General features: G+C 41.3%; 1 pseudogene; it reads left to right on the plus strand.

The window, feature by feature from the left end:
* The window catches only part of LOC123067564 (uncharacterized), a 67107-nt pseudogene extending 56565 nt beyond the window's left edge, over positions 1-10542 (plus strand).
* The last annotated feature ends 1445 nt before the right edge of the window (positions 10543-11987 follow it).

Below are 11987 nucleotides of genomic sequence, written 5' to 3' on the forward strand. Positions count from 1 at the left end.
CGAAGATGGAGATCACAAGCACAAGATGATGATGGCCATATCATATCACTTATATTGATTGCATGTGATGTTTATCCTTTATGCATCTTATCTTGCTTTGATTGACGGTAGCATTTTAAGATGATCTCTCACTAATTATCAAGAAGTGTTCTCCCAGAGTATGCACCGTTGCAAAAGTTCTTCGTGCTGAGACACCACGTGATGATCGGGTGTGATAGGCTCTACGTTCAAATATAACGGGTGCAAAACAGTTGCACACGCGGAATACTCGGGTTAAACTTGACGAGCCTAGCATATACAGATATGGCCTCGGAACACGGAGACCGAAAGGTCGAGCGTGAATCATATAGTAGATATGATCAACATAATGATGTTCACCATTGAAACTACTCCATCTCACGTGATGATCGGACATGGTTTAGTTGATTTGGATCACGTGATCACTTAGATGACTAGAGAGATGTCTGTCTAAGTGGGAGTTCTTAAGTAATATGATTAATTGAACTTTAATTTATCATGAACTTAGTCCTGGTAGTATTTTGCAAATTATGTTGTAGATCAATAGCTTGCATTGTTGCTTTCATATGTTTATTTTGATATGTTCCTAGAGAAAATTGTGTTGAAAGATGTTAGTAGCAATGATGCGGATTGGATCCGTGATCTGAGATTTATCCTCATTGCTGCACAGAAGAATTATGTCCTTGATGCACCGCTAGGTGACAAACCTATTGCAGGAGCAGATGCAGACATTATGAATGTTTGACTAGCTCAATATGATGACTACTTAATAGTTTAGTGCACCATGCTTAACAGCTTAGAATTGGGACTTCAAAAGACGTTTTGAACGTCATGGGCCATATGAGATGTTCCACGAGTTGAAGTTAATATTTCAAGCAAATACCTGAGTTGAGAGATATGAAGTCTCCAACAAGTTCTATAGCTAAAAGATGGAGGAGAATCGCTCAACTAGTGAGCATGTGCTCAGATTGTCTGGGTACTTCAATCGCTTGAATCAAGTGGGAGTTAATCTTCCAGATAAGATAGGGATTGACAGAATTCTCTAGTCACCATCACTAAGTTACTAGAACTTCGTGATGAACTATAGTATGCAAGGGATGACAAAAACGATTCCCGAGCTCTTCGTGATGTTGAAATTGACGAAGGTAGAAATCAAGAGAGAGCATCAAGTGTTGATGATTGATAAGACCGCTAGTTTCAAGAGAAGGGCAAAGGGAAAGAAAGGGAACTTCAAGTGGAAAGACAAGCAAGTTGTCACTCCTGCGAAGAAGCCCAAAGCTGGACCATTGCCTGAAACTGAGTGCTTACACTGCAAAGGAAATAGTCACTGGAAGCGGAAATGCCCTAAATATTTGGTGGATAAGAAGGATGCCAAAGTGAACAAGGGTATATTTGATATACAGGTTATTGATGTGTGCCTTACTAGTGTTTATAGTAACCCCTGAGTATTTGATACTTGTTCGGTTGCTAAGATTAGTAACTCGAAACAGGAGTTACATAATAAACAGAGACTAGTTGAGGGGAAGTGACGATGAGTGTTGGAAATAGTTCCAATATTGATATGATCATCATCACACACTCCCTATATTTTCGAGATTAGTGTTAAACCTAAATAAATGCTATTTAGTGTTTGCGTTGAGCATGAATATGATTTGATCATGTTTATTGCGATACAATTATTCATTTGAAGTTAAAGAATAATTGTTATTCTGTTTACATGAATAAGACCTTCGATGGTTATACACCCAATGAAAATAGTTTGTTGGATCTCGATCGTAGTGATACACATATTCATAATATTGATGCCAAAAGATGCAAAGTTAATAATGATAGTGCAAATTATTTGTGGCACTGCCGTTTGGGTCATATCGGTGTAAAGCGCATGAAGAAACTCCATAAAGATGGATTTTCGGAATCACTTGGTTATGAATCATTTGATGCTTGCGAACCGTACCTTTTGGGAAAGATGACTAAAACTCTGTTCTCCGGAACAATGGAACAAGCTACTGACTTATTGGAAATAATACATACCGATGTATGCGATCCAATGAGTGTTGACGCTCGTGGCAAGTATCGTTATTTTCTGACCTTCACAAGATGATTTGAGCAGATATGGGTATATCTACTTGATGAAACATAAGTCTGAAATAATTGAAAGGTTCAAAGAATTTTAGAGTGAAGTGGAAAAATCATCGTAACAAGAAAATAAAATTTCTACAATCTGATCGCGGAGACGAATATTTGAGTTACGAGTTTGGTCTTCAATTAAAACAATGTGGAATAGTTTCACAGCTCACGCCATCTGGAACACCACAATGTAATGGTGTGTCCGAACGTCGTAATCGTACTTTACTAGATATGGTGCGATCTATGATGTCTCTTATCGGTTTACCACTATCGTTTTGGGTTTATGCATTAGAGACAGATGCATTCACGTTTAATAGGGCACCATATAAATCCATTGAGACAACACCATATGAACTATGGTTTAGCAGTAAACCTAAGCTGTCGTTTCTTAAAGCTTGGAGTTGCGATGCTTATATGAAAAAGGTTTTCAACCTGATAAGCTCAAACCCAAATCGGAGAAGTGCGTCTTCATAGAATACCCAAAGGTAACTATTGGGTACACCTTCTATCACAGATCCGAAGGCAAGTTATTCGTTGCTAAAGATGGATCCTTTTTAGAGAAGAAGTTTCTCTCGAAAGAAGTGAGTGGGGGGAAAGTAGAACTTGATGAGGTAATTGTACCTGCTCCCTCATTTGAAAGTAGTTCATCACAGAAATCTGTTCCTGTGACTACTACACCAATTAGTGAGGAAGTTAATGATGATGATCATGAAACTTCAAATTAAGTTACTACAGAACCTCGTAGGTCTTACAGAGTAAGATCCGCACCAGAGTGGTACGGTAATCCTGTTCTGGAAGTTATGTTACTAGACCATGACGAACCTACGAACTATGAAGAAGCGATGGTGAGCCCAGATTCCGCAAAATGGCTTGAGGCCATGAGATCTGAGATAAGATCCATGTATGAAAACAAAGTATGGACTTTGATTGACTTGCCCAATGATCGGCGAGACATTGAGATTAAATGGATCTTCAAGAGGAAGACGGACGCTGATAGTGTTACTATCTACAAAGCTAGAATTGTCGCAAAAGGTTTTCGACAAGTTCAAGGTGTTGACTATGATGAGAGTTTTTCACTCGTATCCATGCTTAAGTCTGTCTGAATCATGTTAGCAATTGCAGCATTTATGAAATCTGGCAAATGGATAAACAAAACTGCATTCCTTAATGGTTTTCTTAAAGAAGAGTTGTATATGATGCAACCAGAAGGTTTTGTCAATCCTAAAGGTGCTAACAAATTGTTCAAGCTCCAGTGATCCATCTATGGACTGGTGCAAGCATCTCGGAGCTGGAATATATGCTTTGATGAGTTGATCAAAGCATATGGTTTTATACAGACTTTTGAAGAAGCCTGTATTTACAAGAAAGTGAGTGGGAGCTCTGTAGCATTTCTAATATTATATGTGGATGACATATTATTAATTGGAAATGATATGTAAATTTTGGATAGCATGAAAGGATACTTGAATAAGAGTTTTTCAATGAAAGACCTCGGTGAAGCTGCTTACATATTGAGCATCAAGATCTATTGAGATAGATCAAGACGCTTGATAAGTTTTTCAATGAGTACATACCTTGATAAATTTTTGAAATAGTTCAAAATGGAAACAGTCAAAGAAGGAGTTCTTGCCTGTGTTACAAGGTGTGAAGTTGATTAAGACTCAAGACCCGACCATTGCAGAAAATAGGAAGAGAATGAAAAGTCATTCTCTATGCCTCAGTCATAGGTTCTATAAAGTATGCTATGCTGTGAACCAGACCTATTGTATACCTTGCTATGTGTTTGGCAAAGGAATACAATTTTGATCTAATAAGTAGATCACTGGACATGGGTCAAGAATATCCTTAGTGAGGACTAAGGAGATGTTTCTCGATTATGGAGGTGATAAAAGAGCCCGTCATAAAAGTTACAATGATGCAAGCTTTTACACCAATCCAGATGACTCTAAGTCTCAATCTGGATACATATTGAAAGTGGGAGCAATTAGCTAGAGTAGCTCCATGCAGAGCATTGTGGGCATAGAATATTTGCGAAATACATACGGCTCTGAATATGACAGACCCGTTGACTAAGCTTCTCTCACGAGCAAAACATGATCATACCTTAGTACTCTTTTGGGTGTTAATCACATAGCTATGTGAACTAGATTATTGACTCTAGTAAACCCTTTGGGTGTTGGTCACATGACGATGTGAACTATGGGTGTTAATCATATATAGATATGAATATTGGTGTTAAATCACATGGCAATGTGAACTAGATTATTGACTCTAGTGCAAGTGGGAGACTGAAGGAAATATGCCCTAGAGGCAATAATAAAGTTATTATTTATTTCCTTATTTCATGATAAATGTTTATTATTCATGCTAGAATTATATTAACCGGAAACATGATACATGTGTGAATACATAGACAAACATATAGTCACTAGTATGCCTCTACTTGACTAGCTCATTAATCAAAGATAGTTATGTTTCCTAACTATAGACATGTGTTGTCATTTGATTAATGGGATCACATCATTAGGAGAATGATGTGATTGACATGACCCATTCTGTTAGCCTAACACTTGATCGTTTAGTATATTGCTATTGCTTTCTTCATGACTTATACATGTTCCTGTAACTATGAGATTATGCAACTCCCATTTACCGGAGGAACACTTTGGGTACTACCAAACGTCACAACCTAACTGGGTGATTATAAAGGAGTACTACAGGTGTCTCCGAAGGTACATGTTGAGTTGGCGTATTTCGAGATTAGGTTTTGTCACTCCGATTGTCGGAGAGGTATCTCTGGGCCCTCTCGGTAATGCACATCACTATAAGCCTTGCAAGCAATGTGACCAATGAGTTGGTTACGGGATGATGCATTACGTAACGAGTAAAGAGACTTGCCGGTAATGAGATTGAACTAGGTATTGGATACCGACGATCAAATCTCGGGCAAGTAACATACCGATGACAAAGGGAACAACGTATGTTGTTATGCGGTTTGACCGATAAAGATCTTCGTAGAATATGTAGGAACCAATATGGGCATCCAGGTTCCGCTATTGGTTATTGACCGAGAATAGTTCTAGGTCATGTCTACATAGTTCTCGAACCCGTAGGGTCCGCACGCTTAACGTTACGACGACAGTTTTATTACGAGTTTATAAGTTTTGATGTACCGAAGTTTGTTCGGAGTCCCAGATGTGATCACGGACGTAACGAGGAGTCTCGAAATGGTCGAGATATAAAGATCGATATATTGGAAGCCTATATTTGGACATCGGAATCGTTCCGGGTGAAATCGGCATTTTACCGGAGTACCGGGAGGTTACCGGACCCCCCCCGGGGGGTTATTGGGCCTACATGGGCCTCGAGGGAGAAGAGGGAAGGAGGCAGGAGGGGGCCGCACGCCCCTCCCCTTCCTAGTCCGAATAGGACAAGGGAAGGGGGGCGGCGCCCCCCCCTTTCCTTCCCCTCTTCCTCCTCTTTCCCCCCTTCTCCTATTCCAACTAGGAAAGAAGGGAGTCCTACTCCCGGTGGGAGTAGGACTCCCCCCTTGGCGCGCCCTCCTTGGCCGGCCGCCTCCTCCCCCCTGGCTCCTTTATATACGGGGGCGGGGGGCACCCCATAGACACACAAGTTGATCTACGGATCGTTCCTTAGCCGTGTGCGGTGCCCCCCTCCACCATATTCCACCTCGATCATATCATCGCGGAGTTTAGGCAAAGCCCTGCGCCGGTAGAGCATCATCATCGTCACCACGCCGTCGTGCTGACGGAACTCATCCCCGAAGCTTTGCTGGATCGGAGCCCGGGGATCGTCATCGAGCTGAACGTGTGCTGAACTCGGAGGTGTCGTACATTCGGTGCTTGGATCGGTCGGATCGTGAAGACGTACGACTACATCAACCGCGTTGTGCTAACGCTTCCGCTTACGGTCTACGAGGGTACGTGGACAACACTCTCCCCTCTCGTTGCTATGCCATCACCATGATCTTGCGTGTACACCTAGGAAATTTTTTGAAATTACTGCGTTCCCCAACACCTATCACCATCAAGAAACATATAATTAAATACCTTAGGCACTGCCTTTGGAGAGGACTAGACTTGGAAGATCATAGACCCGCTCTAGTAAAATGGACAACTGTTTGCAGACCAAAAAATCAAGGTGGACTGGGAGTTAAGGACATTTATGTACAAAACAAAGCTCTGTCGATGAAGAATCTCCATAAATTTAACATAATGAACATCCCTTGGGTCAATTTTATATGGGAATCTTACTATGGCAATGGCTCTCTACCTGGCAATTCAATAGAAGGATCCTTTTGGTGGAGGTCCATCCTCACATAAATGTGCCTTTTTCAATGGAAATGATTATCTTAGCTTCCTGGGGTATTTGGATCACCAGTAATAACTTCATCTTTCAGAACATCCCTCCCACTTTCCAAAGATGGAAGGCCACATACTTTGCTGAGTTGGAATGGTTAAAGTTTAGGATCAAATGTAAATATGCTGAGATGTATAATACCTGGCTAGACAACTTGTTGTAGCTTTTTTCTCTTCTCTTTTCAGCCTTTTCTTTTTAGGTTAGGGTAGGCTTCCTTTCTGGCTTAGCTCAAGCCTTGTAAGACTCTTTTTGATTTAATAAAAATTGTTGTTGTTTATACTTTATAGTAAAAAAACTTACCAGTAACAAAGGTAGGAGAAGTAGCAAACTTAGAATCATGTTTCCTTCTCTCCATCATAGATTTTTCTTTCAGCTTACTTGGTAGTTTCTTAATATCATCTCTATCATTACAAGCAAGAAACTCTGTAGCTATCTCCCTATCCATAACATAACAATCATGTATCTTAGGCAGTTCAACCCTAGTAGGAGAGCTATGCATAATAGGTGAGTCATAGTTTTCGTCAGTTTCAACATTTACTTTTATTGGGACTAGGACTAGGAATATGTAGGATGAGTAAAATCTCTTAAGCTAATGCATGGTGAGTTTGATGCATCTCAAATATCTTGAATGGTATGCAAATTAGGTTCTCATAATGAATAGTAGATGTTCATTTCTTTAAGGCAGATTTCATCCTTTTCTACTCTTGTTGCGTCATCTCCTTGCCAATAGGGATTGTAAGCGGACGGCGTCCCCATGTCCACGATCGTCCGCGAAGAGAAAAAATTAAACTAACACGGTTATTAAAAGCAATGAAGATTAATGCAATCTTTGCTTCGCAAACTGTCAAAGACAAGCAAACGGTTATTAACGGATGTTCTCCAAAAGTTAAGAAATGGAAGTTGTTTTAAGTTTGCCCTAATTTGGGTTTTTTTGTTTTTATTTTCGGCCTACCAGTTCTTTTTAGTAATCTTTCGACCTATCAGTTTTTTTTCCTGTTTGAGTAACCTTTCGGCCTACCAGTTATGCATGGGTCGAAACCAGCCCCCCCAAAAAGGTAAAGCCCGTTTCATCTAATCCAATGCCAGCCCAACGGGAATCTATTCCTAGGTTTAGTCGTGGTACTAGTTTTTCTCAAAAAAGAAGTCATGGCACTAGTAGAGGCCATGTTTTATGAAGAAAAAAAAGGCACGGCCCCTTTTCTTTAATACGGTAGTACTCCCGCCGTTCTAGAATATAAGGTGTATTGATTTTCGTGCAAGTCAACCACTTGAATGTTTAACCAAGATTATAGAATAAAATAACAACATCTGCAATACCTAATCGATAAAATATGAAACTACTTCTCATAATGAATCAAATGATATAAATTTTGTATTATGAATATTCATATATTTTTCTAAAAATTCGGTCAAATATGCACTCGTACGTTCGAAAAAACAAATACACCTTATATAAAGGAAATAAAGGGAGTATATAAATAGCCTCATTAGAAGAGAAACCCTAACTGACCCGATCACCTTTTGGCAGGCCGCCGCCAGCTCAGGTCTCCTCGACCGCGGCGCCGGCGACAACCACTCGCCGCCGCGCCCTTGTCTCCTCCGTCCAGGGGTATGTCCTTTTGTTGGGCTCACGGGATTCCTTGCGTGATCTTGCTAGAAAGGAAGGGGGTCGATTTCGGTCTGTATTCAGATCCCAAGCGGACTCCAAAAGGAGCCCTTTCTATTCAATCCTCATCCTGAGGGAGATGCTCTAATCAGGATCGGAACTGGAATTCCTGCCATAAATCCATAGATAAAAAGGCAGGCCTTCCTTTGTGTAATAGAGAGGAGAAAATGAGCTAGCAAAGTTTGTTTATGTCCCGAGATGTAGTTATTAATCAGGATGTGATCGAGTCGTCCAATTGTTGTGCCACCGTTGTTAGCGGACTAGCCGCAGGAGATTTCGACTTCTTTAATCCATCTAATAAGGCTATCCCTGGCCAATGGGAGAATTTGCGGAGATGGAAAACAATAATGTAAGTTTTTTCCTCTATATATATATGCTTTCTCCTCCTTTGTTCATGTCCACGAGGCTCATTTTCTTTCCTTGATTAATGTGATGCAGAAAGCCACAGCTCGCCGCCGTGAAGCAGCTTCTGCCGAAGCCGAAGTTGATAGGCTTAGCAAGCTGCCCGATCACATTCTACTCAACATCCTGGAGAGGGTTGGCACGCTAGATGCCTTGAGAACCTGCATCCTCTCCAAGAGAATGCTCAAGCTTCCCCTCATGCTCTCGCTGCTTAACATAGACATTGGTTCCCTTGCGCGTTACATCAAGCCCAATGTCGACACCATTGATCGTATTTTTCAGTACAACATTGCCGTGGCTGCTCACAGACAAGGTCCTGAGTGCGAGGAATCCCGAGATCCCCATCCGCAAGCTGAGGGTCAGGTTCTGTTTGAGGCCTGATGAATGTCTCTCCATCAGTCAAGCCGTCGCCCGCGCCATGGCAACCCACAAGAAGCTCGACGTTGCTGAGTTTGTGGTCCTCACGGAGAAGATTTGTATGAAATGCACTGAAGACCATCTACTCTGCTATGCCAAGCGCTTCAATACTTGGATTGGTGATTGTCCAGTTGTGTTTGCTGGTCTCACACATCTGTGGCTGCGCAATTTGAGGTTTGGTGAACTGGACATCCCCAATATCCTCACCACCTGCAAGCGGTTGGAATCTCTGCGTCTCACCTATTGTGACGCAGGGGTCTGTTCCGTGCTTCAAGTAGAACATGCTCAACTTGTTGAACTCCACATCGACTATGGGGAATTTGAAGCAGTCCATCTCAACTGCCTACCGAAACTCCAACGTGTCAAATATGTTGGTTGGTCTTACCAAGAAGATCCCCTGATTTTTGGTTCTGTCCCGCAGCTTTCAAAGCTAACCCTCGAACAAGTTGGTGTTAACTCGACTAGTCATATCCAGTTAAGTCAGCTCCTTGCTAATGTACCCTGGATAAGCGACCTCCGTCTTGATTTTAAAAGTGAAAAGGTACTCACTAACCGCCATCTATATATGTTTCATTTCTTTTAATTGCTTATAATAGTAAATACTCCCTCCGTCAGGAAATACTTGTCCATTTCTCGGACAAGTATTTCCGGATGGAGGGAGTACTAACTTAAGTGACTCTTTTTCTAGCTCTTGAGGCTGTAATGTAATTTATTTGCACAATTGTTATTAATTTGCTTCTTGTGTGCCATGCTAGATTTGGGTTCTACCTGAACACCCCAAACTGCTTGCGCCTGTGCTTGGCAAGCTACAGATTGTGAATCTGGGTAATCTTCCTCAAGGATGCGATATTGCTTGGACCATGTTCATTCTTGAAGCTGCAAGCTCCCTAAAGGAGCTATGCATCACGGTGTGGGATCATTGGTGCAAAATGGAGACAGACAAGGATGTCCGTAAGGAACTTGGTTACTGTGAGAAAGCAAATGTGGAGTGGCAAACTGGCAACCATCCACAGTTCATTTTAAGCACAAGAATCTGGTTAAGCTCACCGTCTACGGCTTCCAACCTGAGGACAACTTTGTGCGATACGTTAGGCGCATGATGGAAATTGCAGTGAACATGAAGGAGATATCTCTGTACGATTGGAAGGTGTGTAAGCGCTGCAGGGACTTGGATCCCAGTATCAAGGCCTGTCCTTCTCAGTATCCACGGACCAGTGAGGAGAAGGATATGTTGAGGGAGGAGATCACTAAGGAGTTGCCGATGGCTTCGCCTGCCATGATTCACTTCAGGTCCTAATTAATAATTGAAGAATAAGATGCATGGCGTCATCACTAAAATCTAGAGTCCATGTAAATCATTAATGGCATATATACTCTAATTTATCATCTATGTAGCTGCAAGGAGTTCCTGTGGTCCCTCCATAATTCAGTAGTCACTGCATTTGTATTCTTATTTATTTATCCCTCAACTGTAGCCTGTACTGATGCCTTAGGGCGAAAATAATTGTTAATAAATGTTTTGAATATCATGATATTTATCTGTGGCATCTCTTACAAGTTTGATAGGTTTTTAGAGAAATTTATCTTACAAGTTGTAAACCAACTGATGCACTTGTGTTTTCTGTTTGCTCTATGTTATACCCATTATGGCTACGGTGTTCAAATGTGTTAGCCTGATGCGTACTAAGTCCTTTTTACTTGTAGTTGACCCAGCCAGACCTCAGATCTCCATTCACAAAACATGTGGTGAAGTGCAGTACTGGCATGAGAAAAGTTTGTTAGATCTATGTCAGAAGTCAGAACCATGCTTAACTCCTGAGGTGTTTTTTTCCTAGCTTTATTATTACTATAGTTGTGTGGAGTGCTGCTGCATGTGTTTATCACTTATTTTCCTACAGTAGCATGAATATGTTTTTCTCTGGGTCTTAGGTAGAAATGTTGTGTGTGCCTCATTATTGTCATCTTGGTTTTTTCTATTTTCGAGGATTGTGTTGTACTATCAGTCATATTCCTTTCGGTAAATTACACTTTGGATCAGGTATTTTGACCCGCGTTGCAGTTCTGCCACTGCACTTTTGATTTGCAAGTACAGGTAAGACGAGCGATAATTTTGCCACACTAAATCTATTTAAAACAAGATATTGCAGATAGTTTGGCGCCCTGAATTTGGAGTTAGGAAGTTCCTTCCCTTTTTTTTCCCAGGATGGGTTCCATGAAGCTGGCCTAGAAGCTGAATGCTTTCTGGAGGCTGGGCCAAGCATGGTATGCTCTTCATTTCATTTCCTTCTTGAGCCCTTTAAAGAATTGATTGATCGTGACCGTAGTGGAAACTGGAAGCTTGTCTGACTTTAAAGAATTGATTGATCGTGCTTGTCCTGTTCCTGCTGTTAGTTTACTACTACTAGTCTCAAATATGAAAAAAAGGAGAAGGTGATCTTTTTATTTATTTGAATACCAAAATTGAATTGCTAGAGCTAGACGCTATATGTGGTAGTCAGAAACGATCATACTTAAGCGTGATTGCTCATCAACACCGCATTAGTCGAATGCTGGTCAAAGTAGCAGAGATGGGCCAAGGATAAGGGTCTAGTTATTAGTTCTTGTCGTGTACTAGGACAATGTATTGGCAGTCCCTTCTGAGAATCACTTGGAAAATATTGTCTCACATGCATGTACCAAAATGTAATATTGACACATGTACGTGCAATCAAGTGTGCATATGTTAAGGGAAATTAGCTAGCTCATAAATGGTTCTTGGAGAAATGGGAAACGTTTGAAGTTACCAACCAACAGCAGCAGCAGGCGAATATGAGATTTGATCTAAGGTTTCTACTAGTGTCGATTGTGCGAGGCTATCTTCCCAGGCCCAAGTTGAGTCAGTCGTAGCTCCCTGCCAGGGACGATCGCCGTCAGCTCACCCCCTCTTCAGCTATAGCAGTGTAGTCGTGGTGGAGGTGTGCCGCAGATTCTGACGGCG

This window comes from Triticum aestivum, chromosome 3B (assembly GCF_018294505.1).
Source record: "Triticum aestivum cultivar Chinese Spring chromosome 3B, IWGSC CS RefSeq v2.1, whole genome shotgun sequence".
NCBI lineage: Eukaryota > Viridiplantae > Streptophyta > Magnoliopsida > Poales > Poaceae > Triticum > Triticum aestivum.